Consider the following 22,706-nt stretch of genomic DNA (forward strand, 5'->3'; position numbering starts at 1 on the left):
GTAATGCATCATGACAGCACAATCTTATCTTGACTTTTATGTACACAGACAAATGTATGCATACACAGACAATGAATGTATATACTAAAGCACTGGAGTTTTTTAGCTTGCTGACTCCTGAAACTTTACCATCAAGGCAACTTATCTATCAAGGCATTTGTTTTATCTGTACTAGTAAGATTAAAGGATAATATTCATGTTGCTTGGGTATGCTAGGCAATATATTGTTCTGGCAGTTGAATAAATACTAGACCAAAGCCAAGACATTTAATCAATGCATAAAGCCCTTTGTTGCCTGCACATTCCATCGTCAAGAATTTTACTGCTACTCTGACAAAAATAAAATACTTATGGACAATATGATCTAATAAGCTCCCTTTCTTTATAAGCTCCCTCTCTTATTTTCAGAGCTTTAAATGTGATGTGATAGTAACACAATTCATAATCCGCAATGGTCTCCAGAATCCAATCTCCAAAGATGAATTTATCTGCATACATAAGATTTTTTGTTCATTGATTTGTTCATTGATTTCTTATTATTTTTGTTCCTCACACATACTTTCACATGTGTAAGAAAAAAAAGAAAGTATATTTTCAGATAAATTCACAATGAATCAACCTTATTCATTCTATCCACATATTTGTTTCATTTCAAACATCCATAGGCTACCTTGGCTGCCTGTCCGTTAACTTCAGTGAAACATCTTGTTAAAATCACCTATGCAGTTTTGTCTTCTCATGTCTAGTATGAATTATGTGCAGATCACAAGTAACTCACATGAGACAAATGCATATAAATTCAGAATCTGGCAAATATTTGCAAGGATCTGGCTTAGAACTCCTGAAGTTGCTCAAATGATGTATGGAAATATATTCTATGTCCTGGAATTCTTTTCTTTTTGCTGTTTATAGTTTCTTTCTTCATCTTGTGTCACTGGACATTTACATGTTATCATACATACATCTATCTAGCAGGGTTCTCAACCTTATCCCCATACTTTCAGGTAATTTAGTTTATTCATTACCTCTGCTGAACATTACATAACTGGTGCACTTCAACACATACTTTATTTCAACTGAACTCTTAATATTTCCTCATTAAATATATATATATATATAATATTAATCAAATAACTACATATTTATAGACATGATTACACACTTAAACTTTGGGGAAAACAAAATTTTCAAGTTAATTGCAAGATCCTTGTCTGCTAGTTTTTCAAGTTAGTAATAGTGATAGCTCCAGCAATGTTTGCACAATAAAGGAAAGCAGAAAAACATGGATCACATACAGTTATGTAAAATAGCTTTTTTCATATTATTTTACTTGATTTCACTGGGACTTAAAACAGCAGACTATAAATGACCAGACTGTTTTCCACAATATATTACTAGATATTTAGCCAGATATTTTTGTTTTGTTCTCTTTACTGAAATTAAAATTATTTTGAGCCATGATTAAGATACAAATTGTTTTTAGGTTCCCTAATGCTCATTCAAAATCATTAAAATTAAATAAGACCATGATCTCTAAACTGCTTAAATCACTGCTTAGATCACTGCTTAAATCAACTTTCTTCTATGAAAGTACTACATTCTAGAAGAACTAATGGGCTATGAACTAGAAGAAAACACCTGCAACTGTCCCTATTTCAATGTGTGTTAAGAACATATATATTCTAGAGAGTTCTAAACATGTATGTTCTCCTCTCCATCCTCCCCTATACCCGAGAAAACTGGAAACTTTATGTTATTTGCAGCTAGCAAGAAGATAACCTGTCAAACTTACAGAAGATAGTCATGCCTGTGCATATTGCCTATTCTCTGAATCATAAAAGATTAAAAAGGGGAGGCATCATTTTCATTGCCCCTGAGAAGAAAATATATATCTTCAAAACTATAGGAAGAAAATTCCACAGAGATCATAGCGCATCTCAAGTTGGAATGGATCCATAAGGATTGTGTCCAACTCCCTGCTCCTCACAGGACTACCTAAAACTAAATCATATAGAGATACAGTGGTAAACACAGGAATTCTCAGTACATATAAATAACATGAATTAGAATATCCTTATTTTTTATGGCCTTGGGAGTTTTGGCTCATTTTGAACAGGATGTAGATTATTTATTTTGTGCATAATTTCCACTTCCATCACTTATCTAAATGCATTAATTCATACAAAGTTCATGACCTAGCCAGGATCACAAATACTGTAAATATGGAAAGACCTTTTTGACATACTCTGCATGTCAAACCTCTTAAATTTCTTTTAACTGAAGTGGTAATTTCCTAATTAATGAAGCTGAAATGACTTGAAAAATAGACCCTTTAAGCACTTAAAATGAGAATAGAAAAATGAACTGCAACAATTCTGAGTGTAGTACAGGATGAGTAAATCACCCACATTTGCTTGTGATTCCTAACTATATTGCAACATCAAAGTCACTCTAAACACATGAAAATTACTTCCTTACCAGTTTCTATCAATTGCTGTATAACAGTTATTGAGTACCAGATGATGGTTCCCTTACACTAAATATTTTTTCCCTTTTTTGGTGACAGAAAATCAAAATCATCATCCTACTTACAGTGATTATTTATACTTCTAAAAGAAATAGCATTCACAATGCAATTCAGGTTTACACAAATACAGAGAGATATAATTTCTGTATTGTAACTTGCAAAATTTGCAAATTTGATGCACAGTGTTTCAACAAACATAAATTTGGGACTAGCACCTCTTCCAGATAGAACTATTGAAGAATTAGAAAGAGTTAGATGTTAGTGCATATAAAATGCGCAAAACGTTATTGATTATGTAACTGTTCACTCAAAAACAATACTCCCCCTTTAGCAGTCTTCACACTGCTTAAACAAGAGAGTCTATTATAGTTATTCTGTCACTCAAATTAAACTTCTTTGATGCAATGTCTAAACACCAAAGAGTAAAACATAGTGGTCAAAGTAAGTACTGCACATCAATGATCTCAGTGGCAACCAAGAACTGAAACACAAGCAGATTGCTTATTTAAAGTCACTGTTTAAATGAGACTTTGAGGAGAAGGACTGACACTAGGATTTGCTGTAGTTTCCCAAGGTTAAGGCTTTCATGCAGTACTTGCTGTTCTGTTTCATGCAAGAATTTTATGCTATAGTCTACTATAGAGTCTCATCCACATTTTCATTCCCCCCTTCCATCACTTTAGAGGGAAAACATACATGTTTGGACACCCTCCATATCCCACATACACCACCACTTGCTGTCCTATATAAATCACTTTATGTGAAGTCTTATGTGTAAGACACAGCAGTGACCCACTGTCCAGCACAGATAACTCATCCAGCAACCAGTTGTGCTTGCTCTGCCCTGGTGGGACTGGGAGATTCTGATTTTCAGTGCTTGAAGAATGCCTCAGAAAAATCTAGATCATAACATATTTTTCTCCTATTATTTTTTCCATGCAATTGTATCTTATTTTTTTCACTGACAGAATGTAACTGACTTGAAAGCTGGTGTAAGTCACAGTTTCAGACCATGTCAAGTCCACAGAAACAGCATTTACTGACTAATGTCATTGGTCTTACTATTTTGAATATAAGCACATTAGAAAAAGGGAGAAAAAAATTCATCCAAACTCTTCAGGTTTAGCTGATTTAATTTCATTTGGCCTTTGCCAATTTTCCTCATGCACTGAACACCCACAAGATTTGAATACATGTGGGAGGATATTTCTCACAAATAGGAAAGTACATCTTAAAAGTACCACTCTAAAGAAATTGTACATTATTACATACACTGATGCTTTATTGCTCTGATTAGCAACTAGGTATTTTCTCTCTGGTGAACACTACAAGAGGTTAACAAAGTCCCTGTTTTCATTCATTCCCTGTTGAAGACTCCCTGTGACCAAAAAGTCTAATGTTGGGACCTGCACAGTTTTAGAATGATTCCCAAAATAACTTGATAGCAAAAAAAAAAAGAAAAAAAACCCAAACCAACAAAAATCTGCACTGATAAGGAAAATTATCCATAGTGGAAAAACTGACCAGTTTTTCAAAAGCAAGGGGCTATATTTCAGGCCAGACAACTGTTTTAATATAATACCCCTTGAAGAACAAACAAGCTTGAGCTTGAGTGTTCCTGGAGCCCATAAAGCAGTCCACACGCTGTTTTAGCTTCAGCACTTGAGACCCAAATTGAAAAAATTAGCAATTTCTATAAGCATGAATTACTGTCAGTGTATCATAACAGTCCAGTCAATCTCACATTGTCTGAGGCCGTTCTTCTCATTTCAGCTGATGAATGGATCAATGCAACATTGCCGTCAACAGAAAAAGCAATGCTGCTGTGAAGGAAATCTTTTGGGGAGAGGGTATTTTGGCATGTAGCAGCCAGTGTTCTGCAGCGGAGAGATCGGACGCACCCTTATTGCCACTGCCAGCATCAAATGTGCCTGCCTGGGGACATTTGCCCTCCTCATTCCTAGGTGGAGGCCTAAGAGAACAATACAACTTAAAAAAGGGAAAGCTGTATGCGTTGCTTTTAAATCTCATCACCATCTTAGAGAAGTTTCTAAGAAGGACAAGGATTCAATACGATTTTGTATATCAGTAACTATACAGTTAGTCAATAAATTTTCTACCTATAGTGCTATAAAGCCTGGGGTAAAATTAATAGGAAAGAAGAGTTGGAGATACTTATTAATTTTAACAAGGTATACACACCCCATTAAAATGAAAACCATACAATTTTACTGCCATGCAATCTGTAGATTTAAAATGCATGAACAAAAAACGTGAAGTAAAGAAGTTAGATGTAAAGGAATGCACTAATTAAAGTTTCCTTAATCCTGCTGCCCTGTGTGCCTATATTACAATGTTATCTTTAAATAGCATAAGCACATTTCTTTTTCCCGTCTTTCCTCCTCTCAGCCACTTCCTCTTCTTATTTGGTACTCTGGATGTACAATGGATGTACAATCCCCAGTAAATGTGCTCTGATCTCATCTTTCTTTCTATCTTACCACTCAGTATGCAGGTCCCGATTTTACTTACTGCATATCCTGAACTGAATACAAAGGATTTCATTTCCTTATAAGCTTGTATGTAGTTTTATCACTGCACTATCAAAGTTTTTCATTAACCCTTCAACTTTCAAACTAGAATAACTGACTGCAAACTCACAAGGAAATAATTTTTTCCTTTTTCTGCCCCAACCTGAAAATTTAAGCCAAAAAATTCATATAAAGCTAGTTGTTTTCCCTGAAGAGTTAACTGAAATTTCCTACTCTTAGAGTAACCCCTCTCCAATAAACCTTGACTTAGTGAAAGTGACCATTAAATGACAAGTACTTGGAATGACGGCATGAGCAGCTTAAAAATCTTAGCCTACTCCATGTGTAATTTAGACTCAATTCCTGAGTTCCAGCTGCTTAAATGAGAACCTTTACATTCAAGTTAAGCCTCCACATGGTTAACAAGATTACCAGCAACACTTGAATTATACTTCAAATGAAAATATATTAGTGATGATAAATCGAAAGAATGTGTTTGTATTCTTTTAACAGCTCTGCAGCTTTTAATACAAGCTGATAACTACAAATCCAGGTCCCACAGCTGGAAGTAGTGGCAAAAACTAATGCCTGTTAGTCCTGGAATATTGCATATCCAGTGCTTCTGTAGAGAATCACAGAATCATAGAATCATAGCATCGTCTAGGTTGGAAGAGACCCTTGGGATCATCAAGTCCAACCATCTACCCTACACTATAAAGTTCTCCCCTATACCATATCCCCCAACACCACATCTAAACGGCTCTTAAACACATCCAGGGATGATGACTCAACCACCTCCCTGGGCAGCCTATTCCAATGCCCGACCACTCTTTCTGTGAAAAATTCTTTCCTAATGTTCAGTCTAAACCTACCCTGTTGGAGCTTGAAGCCATTCCCTCTCGTTCTGTCATTAATTACCTGTGCGAAGAGACCAGCACCAACCTCTCTACAGTGTCCTTTCAAGTAGTTGTAGAGAGTTATGAGGTCTCCCCTCAGCCTCCTCTTCCTCATACTAAACACTCCCAGCTCCTTCAACCGCTCTTCATATGATTTGTTTTCCAGGCCCTTCACCAGCTTCGTTGCCCTCCTCTGCACTCGCTCCAGCACCTCGATATCTCTCTTGTATTGAGGTGCCCAAAAACTGGACACAATACTCGAGGTGTGGCCTCACCAGTGCTGAGTACAGGGGCACAATCACCTCCCTACTTCTGCTGGTCACGCTATTTCTAATACAAGCCAGGATGCTGTTGGCTTTCGTGTCCACCTGGGCACACTGCCAGCTCATATTCAGCCGCTTGTCAATTAGAACCCCCAGGTCTCTTTCTTCCAGGCAGCTTTCCAGCAACATTTCCCCAAGCCTGTAGCGCTGCTTGGGATGTTTGTTTAGAAGCCTCCACTTTTGAATTATTATTTTATTACTTTATTATTATTGTTAGTGCAGTAACATACTGCAGGACACTGCATCCCACATGTTCCTTGTCTGCGTTCTTATAACATACCACAGCTGGAGGTTACTGACTGCTATTTGTAACATGTAAGACTAATGTTCACGGTATCTAGATTGAGAGTAGCTGTGAACCTGGACCTGAAAGTCATTAATCTTATTATTACCTGCATATACATATGGATGCATGTATATCATATATAAATGTATTTATCTTCAAATAATGTACATATATGCATATTCAAATCTATGCATGAAGGAAAAGAGTTCCAGTTATTAAAGTAGCAAAAAGGGAGAAGCACCTTTCCCAGAAATTGTCGGGGAGAGAAACAGTTCTTGCTGAATCAAGAAAAGCAACAGTAACTGAAATCCACTTTCAGAATGAAAGAGCACAAGGTTAAATAGAAGAATGCAGAAAAACAGATGAAATAAGAACTGGAAATGGGGTCAAAGGCAGCTGCTACACAGGTGAAAACCTGTAGTTTCTTAAATTTTGCCCTTAGGCATTGAAAAGATTTTGCTTGAAGTGCCAAAGAAGTCTTTACACTCCTCTTCTTTCCAACTGTTGATACCAATGGCACACTTTTCTTCCCTGGACCATCCCTCTGTTTTCTTCCCCAGGTCCTGGCTGAGGCTGACTTGCCTATAGAAGAAAAATCACCTGTACCTTTCCTAATATCTTTTGACTGCCTACACTTCTGCCCGCAGCTCTCCACAAGCCTTCACTGAAATGTTGTCCCATCGTTTTTTCAGGACATGTTTTGGGTGCTACAACATACAGAGAGACCAAGAGACACAGTGCTGATGTCTTCCCCTCCGCTTCACGGAGTTGTTAGAGGCATCTTATTTGGGCATTGAATGCATAATCCAAAGCCTGACTTTATCCCAAGCCAATCCATAAAAAAATCCCCAAGCTTTGTGGCCTTGGCCTGAGGCTAAATGCCACACATTGGAAAGAAAAATTCCCTTCAGTTGTCATAAAACTTTACAAAACTACTGTAGAGCCAGAATGAATACTGAGGCAGAACTACACCTGGGATCAAACACTGAACTGAGCTGTTTATATTGAACAAGATTAATTGTAACATCCAGAAAAGGTAGACAGACATTTGGGGGGTGGGGGAACAACCACAACAAAAACGTCATGAAAATGTCACTGAAAAGGCATTAGTACTTGTGCTTGTTTGAGCAATCTCTCTGTCACATTAGTAACCCACAGTTAGAGGTGATGAACTTTAATCTGTATGCTCTGCCCTTAGAACACAGCCAACTTGATCTTAAAAACTCAAGAACAACACAGAAAGGAAGCTGATTGTGCAGTTGATTATTCTTTGCTACTAAATCTATGCAGTTCACCTTGTGCTTGAAAGTGGAAAGACTTGTCTGAAAGGGGAAAAAAAAACAACTGTCCATTATTTGTTCTTTTCACTATACAGTGTAACTAACTGAAAAGAGTTTATATAAAAAGCAATTTCTATTCTTCAAGGCTATCATAAAGCAACTTAACATATCAGGCAAAAAGTAATCTTTTAAAATTTCCCTTTTACACTACTTTTTTAAAGTTTATTTATTTTTACATACAACCCTCTAATTAAATTTCATTACATAATTGCATTAAATATAAAATGTCGGGACCTTTTTCACTATCAGACAACGGGGATGTGTATGAAGATGAATCCAAATGAAACAGTTAAACCAAAACAGCCACCTCGTCTTCTTACACTTTGCCATATATTTTAAATAGTTCATGTCAAGATTTAGCATTCAAGGATGAAAAAATAAATGCCAAAATTATGGATTTAGCATTCAAGGATGAAAAAATAAATGCCAAAAACATGGAAAGGTCATATTATAAAGATTTCCTGCTGATTGACAAGTTGAATTTGCTTAGTTGTTATTATTATATCTAATAAAGCTTTGAAGTAATGCTTTACAGGGGTGCAGCCTGAAAAAGAGTGGCCAGAATCCACAGTGCAACCTCAAAAAGAGAAAGGCCAAACTTGTTCCAGTTACTTGGCCATATTCACATAAGAAGTCTGTGACAGACAAAAATTACTTCCAGTTTTCAAGCATGCCCTCATCAACCGTACTCAGATCATCCCTTCTTGTCTTTAATTCTCTTTGTTTCACTACACACATATATATGTACACATATGCTGGTGTGCAGCTACAGATATGTGTGTGTATTAGTGTGTGTGAACACCCTAACTCTTGCAGTAAGTGAAAACAGGAGCCCTCCTCACTGCCCAATCTTGATTAATTTTCGAAATGCAGTCCAAATTTAGCAGACAAAAGCTATATCATAATGCTTCCTGCATTAAAAGGCTGAATTAAGATTATAGAGACAATCTTGACCTTTGATCATCTTCTCAGGCTCTGCAATTAGGTACCTCAAGATTTTTTGGGTCAGTCTCATCACCTCTGAAATTAGCAGCACCAGGCTAAGATAGATGACAGATGGTAGTACTAAGCAAGCACTAAATATGCAAGTGTCATTAGGTTTCCTCTATAGTGGGAATATACACACAATATTATTTTCAGTGTTACAAATACTTTTTACTTGCTAAGTCTGCTTGTAAGCTTTATGTCTGGAAAACATTAAAAAAAAAAACTTGTAAATTCACTGATTTCAGACTACCATCAAGTCTGGATATATTTACTACAAAAGAGTTACACTGTAGTCATTTTACAGCCACCACTGGAACCTGTGAAAAAATTCATTATGAAATATGTTCATTGCAAACATGGATCTTTGTTTATCTTATGCTTACATGTGAACTCTGACTTTATCATAACAGGACAAGAAAGAGAAAGATTATTTGAATCCAAACAATTTAGGTGTTAAAACATTTCATTTTATTCCCTCTAGCACATCAAACCTGAAGTCACTTTGAGGTTCTCACACGACTTCTCCAAGTACTCTACCCTCTTCACACTAGACTATTGACTCATGTGCATCAGCACTTCTATGGAAAGCCTGCTGTTTGACATTGCCAGACTCTGTAAGTTGCTTCTTCTCAGGCACTACATTTACAAGGCAATATTTCATTAACATACAGGCTGCATAAATGAGTATCAGTCACTTTTTTCCTCCAGTTCCCTCCATAGTCACCAGCTATCAGCTATTTCATAATGAAATAATGAATTACTTGTGTCAAATATCTTAAACATATGTACTTTAATGGACACGAACATTTGAGAATGGATGCTACTAAAACAAATTATTATTGACCAAAATTTTTAAAAAAATATTTAATCCAAATTCCCCTCTTTCTCAGTCCCAGGAAATACACAAATGCAATAACATCCATGTTATGGTTTGACAGAACCCATAACAATCTATTGTCACTAGACAATTATTCTATCACCCGATGACCCCTCCCCTCCCGGAAAGGGGAATCGGGGAACATAAAGAAACACAAGGGTTGAAATATAAATAGATTTAATAGACTAAGACTAAATAATTAACAATAATACTAAAGAACCAGTATTAATCCCGATACTGATATAAGATATACAGGAATTATACTCAGCCAATTATATCAGTAGGGAGCTGCGCACTCCCAGCCACGGACAGCAAATGTCAGACACTGCAAGCACAATGGCTTCGCGAGGAAGGGAAGGCCTCAGGTTTCCGGCACCGGGGCAAGGAGTTGTCTGGACCACCGCCATCAGGGAGAGAGTGAGCTACGCAGCAAACTTTGCTAATTTATATTGAATGTGACGTTCATGGTATGAAATACTCCTGTTGGCCAGCCTGGGTCAAATGCCCAAGGCTTGCTCCTCCTTGTCCCTGCCCCTGGCAAGGCTCGAAAACACTAACCTTGAATCCCATGGAGCCTGGCTGGCTATAAAGTAAATATTTTCACAAATTCAGACACTAGAGTCTTCTAAAAGTGCAATTTTCCCCAGCATTAGAAAAAAAGTTAGTCCTGTGTTTCTCAACCCAGGACAATCCATTAACTGTTTTTCAAGATATTTATTATTTTGAGGGTCTGGATCTTCATTTTTCTTCAGCAAGAGTGTTAGTAAGTAACTATACCACCTCAGTGAGATTGGCAGCATCTAATTTACATTTTGGATAAGAAACTACATCCCACATAAATGTTAAATGTCATTCTAGCAGAACAATGATGCATAGTCTTTCTAGTAGTAGCAGTTTATAATTCTAATATATTATAATATATATTTTTATTTATTGTTAATTAAAAATGTGTATATAACACAGACATGCTTTAGCATCTATTCTCAAGCTTCTGTTTTTATTAGTAGACTTTCAGATAAATAAATTTTGATGAACCCATCTGTAACTATTGAAAGACAACCTTAAAAAACAGGGATAATGCATCTTAACAGCCATCACTGTTTAAAGCAATTTCATGTAAAACCCCTTGCCACAGTGAAAATAGATAAAATGTACAGGCTTCATCAATATAATCCACTCAAAAATTGTTTAGAGACATGATTAGAGAAACAGAGGGATTACTTTATCTCTTTAAGACTTTAGAGACAGAAAAAAACAAGCAAAACAAAATTAAGTCAGAACAAGGCTTTCCAACAAGAGAATATTGATAGCTTGCCTTCAAGATTCTATAGGCTAACACATTTATTCTTCAATTTCTTCTTCACTTGTTTATGCACCTCCCATCCCTGCAACTTATGCTATCCCATCATTTTGATTTTTCTTTCAAAAGGATAGGCACAAAATTTTTTGATGTTCAAAACCAGTAAGATAAGTCCTCAAAGTAAGCTAGAGAGTTTTTAAGGTCCCAATTATTCCCTTTATTGCTATTATTTATTTGGTCTTCTTATATTTAAAACTTTGCATTTCAGTCATGTAGCATACCTGATTAATTTTCACATTAATTTTTTTACTATGTCTTCTCGTTAGCAGTGAGTACCAGGTACTTTTCCCCAAAAAAAACCCAAACCAAAACCACACAGAGAAATCTGGAGCCATGTGTATGAGCTGAGAGATATCTTATAAGCTTTCCCCAGTTCTTGGACTTTTTTTTATGCTTCACTGCTTTCAAGATTTTTTCTTGAACAATAATTTTACCTTTATAAGTTGTTTTTAAAAAAGCAAACAAATAAACAAAAGAAAATCCAAAACACACCACACCGGGAAATCTTTTACTAATGCTTTTGAAAAAGAGCCAGAATTTCAGTAAAATTATTTGCTTGACTGCCAAAAAGAAAAAAAAAAAAAAAAAGAATCTCTTAGATATACTGGAAAATTTAAATGAAAAAGATAATATTTATTTCACTATAGTCCACTTATTTTTCATTGATACTTTTACTACTGTTTTCCCCCTCAATGATTTTGTTATGACTGTAACAAGTTTCCAAATGTCTAAATTTTCTTGAAATATTTCTCCTCAAAGGTAAGGAAAAAACCCTCCAACTTTTTCTCTTTTTTTTAATTTTTTTTACCATGCCATCTTACATTTACTGAATTTTCCACAGCACTCATGAACACCTCCTTGATAAATAACAACACCCCAGCCTGAAAACTTTCAACAAAGATGTTTCTCCTTTCTTCCTATATCAGATAAAGAGGAAATCACAGGCTTTTTGTAATTTGATCAAAACAGAGGAGAATCTTGAAGAGAAAAGAGAGAATGGCAAAGGCCTCCACCTTTCCAATCTTCTCTGCACTGGGGACCACACAACCTCGTCTTCATTTTTGGTAATATTGTGTGCCTTTCTCTGATTAATGAAGGAAGATGAAAGTAGAGAGAAGCAAGAATCAGAACAAGGACAATGAAAGAACTTCTGAATGCTGCTAGGACTGCTTTAAATCAATCTTGGTTTGGGGGAAATAGTCTAATTACTGTGGGAATTGTAAGGTCCTGGTCTGATTTGTCCGGGAGGGGTTCGCAATGATTCCAAGGGTTCTCACATCCAGTTTCTCACAGGATTGAATTGTTCCAAAGACATTCTGAAAACAGAGCACCGCCTTCCCATCTTTACTGATTCCTACCACAGTGGCACCAGAAAGTAGTAGACAGGTTCTCTTCAGTCCCTCTATTGTATTTGTAATCTTTGTGGGTAATGGCACACACACCCTTTTCAGATTCAACCCTTCTGAAAATGTCACACAAGACTTCACCATAGATCATCTAATATTTGATGCTTCTTGGAGTCTGAGTAAAGAATCTCAGCTGCTGCTTTTTTTTTCCCTTTTCTAAAGGAGCTTTTGTTATATTTATTTGTGTAGAAACCTTGGAAATGTTAATCTAATTACTAAGAAATAGTCTTGTTAGTTGAACTGATGGCTTTTAAGTCAGTCTGATGAATTTTGGGAGCCTCAACTACTATTTTAGATTTGCATTTCAGAAGAATTTAAATTATAAATTAATTCAATGACATTACATTCTTACATTACAGACTCTTCAAATAAGTTTATTATTTTAAAATGTCAGTTTCATGGCATAGCACTGAGTACAGAGATATGTCCCTTAACTTTCACATCAGCCATTGCATTTCAACGTATGTGATATGAATACACAAATTAAGTTAGTTTAGTTTGGGATTCCTTTTAGGACATTTTATTTCTGTTATCCACTTACATTAATATACCTGTGTGATATGTCTAAACTCCCACTGTAGCTGTCAGTCTGGCTGATGGGGCCTAGCAAATGGTTTAGCTGAAAAGCCACAAAAAGCTCATTTTATTTACCTAAGAGCAGGTATGTAGTGGCAAGTGGCATGACCAAATGTATCCCACATTCACCTTCTCCAGATCTGGTGCCATATATGTCATTCCCTTGCAAATGTCATGGGAATGGTCCTACTGCCTCTAAAATAGTATTAGACACCTATCCCTGTGTAACTGTATCAAGTCTTGGCTGTATTTTAACATCAGCTATATTGATCTCTGGCCTGAGAACAATGGGAATTAAAGAACGAAAAAAATCACATGCAGCTGTTTAACATCCAGATGCTTAAACTAAATTTGATGCCCATAGGCTGTTTATATACAGAAAGGTAAGCATTTGCAGGACAGATACAATTTGAAGGACAAAAAAAATACAATTTTAAGTAAGATGTTAAGAGCAAATTTAAACGATGGTATAAAAGGTAGGAGGCCCATATTATTAATGGCTGATAGGTCACTTCTTCCATACTGTTACATGGCTTTTGGTCCTTTTCTAAGAGGGATGAAGTTAGCAGAGTGTAAAATGGACAAAATACTGTCTAGTCTTTAACAAAAGAGAAACTGTGATTCTTACTACAAACAATGTATATTAATGCAACCTGACTGCGTTAGGACTTTTCCCTCTTAAATTGCAGTTGCAAAACCAAACATCACAGTCATATTTTACTATTATACTGAAATAAAATATGAAGTGTTACTTCTTTTGGTCAGAACTAGTATTTCACTTGTGACAAGAAGAACCTTGACAATCAAAGGGCAAATGACATCGGTTTGTTAAAAGTACTCTTTAGGGAAAACCCAACCTCTAATAAAATAGTGGAAGTAATAATTAGATTAAGTTGTTACGTCACTGTATTTCAGCAAACATCCCAACAAAAGAGTTAGTAGTAAAAGAAACTTGGTATCACATAGAAGGCTTTTCTTCAAATAATTCTCTCCTCAAGCATCGTCTGCCATTCCTGTAAGTTCAGGGCTGTAAAAATGGGACATTAACAATGCCTTCTGCCAAGTCAAATACACCAATTTCTTCTTCTTTTCCAACATCATCGTCTTTCCCCTCTTTTGCATAAGTACAGGCATTACTTCATTTCCCCTCAGTATAAATTTATATGTCCTTTAATGAAGTCTTACCTAAAACAATTTGCCAGACTAACTCTTTTAATTCTCAAACTTGCTTTCATCTAGTTTAGCAAGATCCCTCCCTTTGACCATTGTAAAGATCATATTGCTCCTTTATCTACTAACCACCATGCTTTGCTTGATTGCTTTTCAGTGTTAAGTTCTCATGGAGCCAAGCAAATAGCAAACACACAGTGGAATTTAGCATTATGCATAGCTTATATCAACTTAACAATGAGACGGGGTACCCTGCACTCATCTGTTTATTTCTTCATATTAGGCATTCATTTTGTTGTAATGCACATAAAAGGTATTTATCATGAAAAATAAAGATGCTAATGTCAGACAGCTGACCTCCTGTAGTGTCAGAAGGACAGGGGAAATGGTGAATGAGTAGAGTTCAATCACCTGACTTCCAACAAGCATTAACTTCAAGAAAATCCCAGATGTCATTTATTTCTTGGAACTAGCAACTGCTTTTTCCACCTGTACAGGACACTTAATGTAAGCTCCAGCAACCCAACCTGTATAATTTCCTAAAGTTAGCATGAAGGCTTTTTCTACTAACCAAGGCATCCCTAAGTCACAGTGAAAAATTTCATGGATGTCTTTTTCATATGAAAAGGAGATGGATCAAACCTTGATCACCACAAGAGACAGATTCCTTGCCATGGTTACAAAACATTTTCACAGAAGAAAAAGACCTTGAAAAAAGCTCAGAGAAGCTTAGAAAAAGAGTATAGGAATACTGAAGGCACAGAGAATTTCCCCCCTACTGTCTACAAACCAAATCAACACAAAGGAGGGGTCCAAGGGAAGTCCATCTCCTCTGCGCGATAAATGTTCTCCTGAACTCGCACACCACTTCAAGAGGCTGTCAGAGTTGTTGACTTCTGCACAAAGACCTGTGATGGTGGTTCAAACATTTAAATAACTCAAGTGGTGCAGACATCTCCATCCTTTTTTTTTTTTTTTTCTGTTTTCCATCCCCTCAGCCATATGGCTATGAATACTTATTTGCTAAAAGCTTACAAAACTACTTTCTTTTTGTGGGCCAATGCTCTAAACCAGGACCTCTGGTCTTCACTCAGAAGCATTCCAATAAACACAAATCATGAAAATTTTCAAATCTGCATTCCAAACTACTTTAGAGTAATTTTAAATCTGTTTCTAGTGCTCTTTTTCTCTTAATTACCACTGTAATGATACTTACTTAAAGGAATTAATAGAATAGCAGGCTCTTCTGAGAGTTATTTCTGTGTATTGCTAGCACATTTGGTCTTCCTTTAAGAAAGCTTATTTCTCTCATCCATTGATTTCTTTTTTACTAATACAGTTAAACGTAACCAGGGATCCCATGCAGATCTAGGGAAGACCGTGTTTCTGAACTTGTAAGATAAACTGCTGTAAGGCTTTATTTTCAGATATTTTATCTTTTTTTGTTATTTTCTTTTTTCATTCATATTTAACATCTAGTTGTTATCTGGACATTTACTCTTTCCTTAAGATAATAATTGGTAAAAACTGTATAAAGAAATAAAAATATTTATAAGTACATATGGTCAGGGAAAAAGCCCTTCCAACAGTAAGACAGACTTTAAAAATGGTTGGTACAATGAAATGGTAATTCCCATTTGTAAACATGCTTTACATTATTCAAGATGATGAAGAAATGCTGCTTGCACAAGGTTTATGAAAAATTAATTGTATCTCTTTTTTGCTCACCATTTCCTTCTGTAAAGCAAAGATTTCCTTATACATTCTGTATTCAGGATTCCTGATAATGCATTAAACAATTGTGTGCATACACACTATGTACAATATATGCTTTTTAGGAACCAACAGAATGAGATACATAGAAACAGATATTCTTAAAATGAATAGAACAATACTTCATAATATCTGAAAAAATGGTAATTCAATGAGTTACTGCAGAGGGTGGTTAGGCTCCATGGTCTTTTTAAACACAAACATACTAAGGGAATTTTCTATAAAAATAAGTTGCATATGTTGCTATTTTAAACTTCATGTTTATTATCTCATGTTTATTTCACAAAATAACTATGTGCTGATAATAGCGCATCATTCATATAACTGCAATTATTTTAACTACCTGTACATAAACAAAGTTAAATAGTTGCATTTGTTAAGCTGTAATTGACACAATCTGACAAAACTAGATCTATTAAACTATAGAAAACCAATATATTTATATTGGAAGATGATCCACACAGGCACACATCCTACCTAACAGAAGAAATTTATACTATCTTAAATTAAAATTAATTTTCATATGATGAAGATAAAGGACTATTTTTCATAAATTCAGAGTAATCTCTGGTTTCCAGTCATGCGTAGGAAAAAAAAGTATTTTATATTCCCCTACACCATGATGTTTTTCAAAGATAATTTGAAGCAGTTTGAGTTTAAAAATTTATAGAGAAAATTAATGTTATTTTATTTAAATGTGTATATTTATGTGCAAATTAAAAAAAAAAATCCTGCTGCAAAGTTGAGTGGAGATATTTAAAATTCAGCTAAATAGCAAAGATTTAAGGTCACCTTACAAAATTAGTTAGAAACACTGTTATATTTGAAGCCTCTACTTTCAGATATGCAAGGCCATAACAAGGGTAATAAAGCTCAATACAAGACTGGACAATAATCTGACTCCTTCCTCCCTTCCTTCCTTCCTTCCTTTCTTTCCTTCCTTCTTTCTCTTTCTTTCCTTCTTTCCTTCTTTCCTTCTTTCCTTCTTTCCTTCTTTCTTTCCTTCTTTCTTTCTTTTCTTTCTCTTTCTTTCTTTCTTTCTCTCTGTAGTAAAACTAGAAAATTCTATATGCTTCACTGTATTTGCTCTGTCTAAAATGCTAGATTGTTTGTGACTAATAGAAACAGTTGAAGACTCTCAAGCAGATGCTCAGGTTTGTTACTGACTGAGGCTGCAAATAGATTTGGACCATCTCTACAGTTGCTGTTATTCCCTGTTTGATCCTGGCAATCATTGAAACTTCAAAGCTGAATGTCACTGAATGAACCATAGGCAGTATTATTATGGCTGATAAGTACCTAATGAATTTATTTTAAGTGTGTTAATGTTGGAGAAGGTTTTTCATCTGTAATATGTTAGAATCATAGAATCAGAATCAAATAATCATAGAATGGCTTGGATTGGAAGGGACCTTGAAGGTCATCTAATTCCAGCCCCCTCTGCCATGGTCAGGGACACCTTCCACTAGATCAGGTTGCTCAAAGCTCCATCCAGCCTGGCCTTGAACACCTCCAGGGACGGGGCATCCACAGCTTCTCTGGGCAACTTGTTCCAGTGTCTCACAACTCACAGTAAAGAATTTCTTCCTAATATCTAATCTACATCTACCCTCTTTCAGTTTAAAACTGTTACCCCTCATCCTATCACTACACTCCCTGATAAAGAGTCCCTCCCCATCTCTCCTGTAGGCCCCCTTCAGGTACTGGAAGGTTGCTATAAGGTCTCCCCGGGGCTTTCTCTTCTCCAGGCTGAACAACCCTGACTCTCTCAGCCTGTCTTCATAGGGGAGGTGCTCCAGCCCTCATCATTGGAATTGCCCTCCTCTGGAATGGCTCCAACAGGTCTGTGTGTTTCTTATGTTGGGTGGCCCAGAGGTGGATGCAGTATTCCAAGTGGGATCTCACTCGAGTGGAGTAGAGGGACAGAATCACCTCTCTTGACCTGCTGGCCACACTTGTTCTGATGCAGCCTGGGATGTGGTTGGCTTTCTGGGCTGCAAGTGCACATTGCCGGCTCATGTTGAGTTTATCATCCACCAGCACCCCCAAGTCCTTTTCCTCAGGGCTGCTCTCAATCCATTCTCTGCCCAACCTGTATTTGTGCTTGGGATTGCCCCAACCCATATGCAGGATCTTTCACTTGGCATTATTTAAACTTCTATTGATACCTATTTTTGTCTGGTATCTTTTATGCTTACTTTATAGTCGTTCTCATGTTTCTGAACAAGACTTGGTTGCTTGTATGCATTTTTCTCCACTAAATATTACAGTTTATCAAAGCAATTAAAGTTCGTAAACATCCAAATATATTAAGTCTGCACAAAGACTCAACTTCAGAAAAGTTAATGGAATAATACCACTATCATTATGAAGGACAAATGGAGAACAAAGGAAGATGTTATATATTTTAAGTCCAAACTGATTTCCACAAGGGAAAATACATTTTCTCTAGCTCTAAAACTGGGAGAATAAAGTTAGTAAGAACAGATGCCTGAATTGCCACCTCTATTGTATGTGGTGATAAAGATGACTCCTAAACTCTATTTAACTGACGTACCAATGCAAGACTCTGGCTGAATCTATCATAAAAACCTATTTCATCATTTGCAATACAACACATTGTAGCACTTTAGCACAAATACCAGTCCAGCCTTCCTCTCGGGCCCCAATGACCTGAGCTGATGTTAGGTTGGACCATTATCGGAGATACTGTAATAGAAGTTTCCAGGCAGGGAAGGAAAAATGAAAATACAAAGGAAATGTCAATTTGACAGGAACAATATTTCATCTTTTTTGTAACATTAAAGGAGGCAGAAAGTTTGTCAGAAACTACTTAGTACTTATTCTTATGCCAGGTGTTTATACATACATAATTTCTGGGAGTTTGAGTTGAATATATTAACCTTTTGTGCAGCTTATCTAGTTATATTTACTGCCTATATATGGTAAGCCACAGACAATTATGTGATGTGACGTCCACTGAAAGATTTAAGATATCTTCTACGTCCTTAAAATTGAAGCACACGGAAGTTGCAGCAGAATGATCCAGTGCCATATCTGAAACAAACTACATTATTCTTTTCCTTAAAAGCAGGGTATAAGCCCATACATTTTCTACCAATCATCTCACAGTCCTTGTACTGACTGTAGTAACCTGAAAGCTATTTCTAGCTGTCTGTCTCCTCTTCTGCAGCTACGGGTGTGCCACAATGCCTTGATAATAAGGCTCAGTCTTGATTTTCTCAATTCCTCCATGACAGCCAGCTTCCCACAGGAAGAAAAGCAGGGGTAAGAAATTAAAAGTGAGAGTATTGTGAACATTAGTCAATAAAGATGAAGGTTGTCTCTTTGCTTCTAAAGGAAAAAGGGACAGTCTTCACTACTATCCTTTGGTTAATTTCACTGAAAATGTGAATGTTTCTACTCAGTGACACCCCTTCTTTCTACTGTAATGTAGTTACTGTAGAAATTAGTTTGGTCCACTGACTACCCTTTTAATATTGTTCATTTAGTGCCATACAGTCTGTTCCAGCATGTTGTCCCCTGCAACAGATACATTTCTCTTCCTTACTGTTGGCACACATACCAAAGGCACAGAACTGTGAAGAAGGGAGCTTCTGAGTAAAGAAAATAGTAAGTACTGCACTGTTCCACCTCTTCAAGTAAGTTTGAAATAAAAACTAGGCAGAACCATTTATTCAAAGCACAGTTCTGCTTTTGCCCATTTGCCCTTTACTGCCTGCCTTCATTACTTCACGGGTACATCTCTTCTCCCTGCTCTCCTACTCAAGTTATTGCAGGCATCACACTGAACATAAGTTTGCTACTAGGTAATTTTAAGCCTCTTAACTGAGTTCTCAATTCAGTCTTCAAAACTAAAATAGTTTATAACATCATTCTGAAGGCGTTTAAAACCCTAGTCATTAAAATAAACAAAAACTTCAACTCTGTAAGAAAGAAAATCCTAAATCCCATCCCTGCAACTTTCAGTTTGTTCCTTGAAAGAAATTACAGCTTTTGTTCACAAATCCTTCTCCAGATTCTTTGGTATATTCCACCAGTATCCAAGCATAATGTGACAGCAGGTCTCAGTATTCTCATTTCACTGATGAGACTAAAGAGCAGTAAAGTGCAGCAGACAGCTATTTGATGGGATAGGTTTTTCTAGATATTTCTGTAGCAATAAATTTGGAAGTATGGAGAGAGCACATAATTTTGTCATATGGCATTAGTTCAGCCTCACTTTTTTTTTTTTTTTGCGTCAGATAATCACTTCATAGTGTAGGAATCTGAAGGAATGAGGCGAAAAAAGGGAACCATTATATTGTTGAGTAATTAATTTTATTTATTTCAGAATAAAATATCAAATGCATGTTTATCTCTGGAAAATAAAGTATTAAGTTTTAAACTTGATTCTAAATGGGCACTCAAAATTATTTGAAAATAACCTTTGACTGTACGCACAAAACATATCTAAAAGAATATATTCCTTTGATACTGAAGTGAGGATTGTGACATGTACCAATAACCATCTGGATCATACATTTGAAAGGTTCTACCCAACAAATCTAAATCTGAAACCCTGATATAACAAGCACAGGCTTCTTACTACCTACCCTTTAACTAGTACTTGCTTATTCTAGTGGGTCTCCTCAAGGTGAAAGGCTTTGTAACTGTTCATAAGAATATTCAGGATCACAAACTAATTAGTAACGTATTTTTTAAAATCTATTGTCAATCTGCAATGTATAAGCACTGACAGCTGGAAATTAAGCATGTGTTAAGAAAGCAGTATGTAGCTTAAAGCAGATTAGAAAATGCCCTTACCTAACTCCTGAGTAAAAAGAAAACCATTTAGTAAAAGCATTAATACAGGTTGACATAGAATCATGGAATCTCCTTGGTTGGAAGGGACCTTTGAGATTGAGTCCAACCAAAAAAAAAACAAAAACAAAAACAAAGACCCCAAACACCAAAAACAAAACAAAACCAAAAACCACACAAAACAAACACCCACCCACGCACAAACAGATGCAAACCAAGAATCTCAGGTACTAGAGCATGTCTACATGTCTAGAAGTGCCATGTCTACACGTTTCTTAAATACCTCCAGGGATGGCGACTCCACCACCTCCCTGGACAGGCTGTTCCAGTGCCTGACCACTCTCTCAGTAAAGTAATTCTTCCTAATATCTAATCTAAACCTCCCCTGCCGCAGCTTCACACCATTTCCTCTGGTCCTGTCATTATTCACTTGGGAGAAGAGGCCAACACCCACCGCTCTACAATCTCCTTTCAGGTAGTTGTAGAGGGCAATGAGGTCCCCTCTCAGCCTCCTCTTCTCCAAACTAAACGTGCCCAGTTTCCTCATCCTCTCCTCATATGACTTGTTCTCTAGACCCCTCACCAGCTTGGTGGCTCTCCTGAGACATGTTAAACATGATAAACATATTTTAAATTATGGCTAATTATCTAAATTCAGCATTTATCTATACTTGCTGGAAAGTGCAATATCAGTGTTTAAATTTTTCTTTATCTAAACAGAGGGTATTAATTATGGAATAACTGAAAAAAGTGTAGCCATTTTCATGGCTACTGTTACACACATCTAAAAAAATATTAATCTACACATAACTAACTATTCTCCTTAAGTAGCATAAAGTGCAGGTTTTGGTGTTTTTCTTTTAAAGAAAACCGTCATCAGAAGAACCGTGTTGAAAGTGCTATTGAACAAATGATGTGATACAAAATGTCTTACAGGTTATGTGAAGAGCTGAAAGAACAAATGTTTTTAAAAACATATCATCTAGTAAAAATCTCCTTTGCCACACAAAACCCATGTGGACAGCAAGCCCCAGGATGCTGGGGAAAAAAAAAAAAAAAAAAAAAAAGTTGTAGACATTAAACATTTCCAGGTGCTGGTAAAACAATTTTCTTATTTTCCTTGCAACATCAAAATAGCTTCATTGTGTGTTCCTAGTAGCAACACCAAGTAGCAACACCATTTTTATAGATATGCAGACACAGAGGAACATTTCTTCATCTGTTCAACTAACTGCAATAACCACTTGTTTTAAACTGTTAAACGAGTTAGTAGCAACTCTTCTTTGTACTTTTTATGTACAAATTCTACTTTGCATAATTTCATATATAGTGAAAATCTAGTCAAAGTGCCTTGATCTTTTTTGACTGCAAAGGGCTGGAAACAATATCTCAGTGCAAAACCCTTTTAAAGACGCAGAAAGTATCTGAACACCTGTTTCGGAAAATAGAAGGAAGAATCTAGTTCAAGTTATGGTGATGAAGCTTGATGCATCAGAAGGTTAAATACCTTTGGAAAATATCTCGCACCCAGCCTCTATTATCCAGATCTATTATAAGCCAGATGTGACTATAGAGGATATATGCCTGCAAAAATGCTGAAATTTCACCTTCCATTTCCCTTGATGCCACTACTTTATATCAAATAACATTTTTTTTACAGAAAAAAGGGAATTAAATTACACCATGACATAAAATCCATAAAAAATTAAATCTGGATGTGAAAAAGAACTTTTTACGCTAGGATAGTTATTTGTAAGTGTTAAATTAGAATCAGAAGCAGGAATACACAACTTATGCATCCAGTCCCACCCATGTCATAAATTTTGGATT

General features: G+C 36.2%; 1 protein-coding gene across 1 annotated transcript in view; it reads right to left on the reverse strand.

Annotated features, from left to right (window-relative positions):
* The window catches only part of IL1RAPL1 (interleukin 1 receptor accessory protein like 1), a 670,379-nt gene that overhangs the window by 328,695 nt on the left and 318,978 nt on the right, over nt 1-22,706 (reverse strand). The window lies entirely within an intron of this gene.

The sequence above is a fragment of the Numenius arquata genome, chromosome 1, assembly GCF_964106895.1.
Source record: "Numenius arquata chromosome 1, bNumArq3.hap1.1, whole genome shotgun sequence".
Taxonomy (NCBI): Eukaryota; Metazoa; Chordata; class Aves; order Charadriiformes; family Scolopacidae; genus Numenius; species Numenius arquata.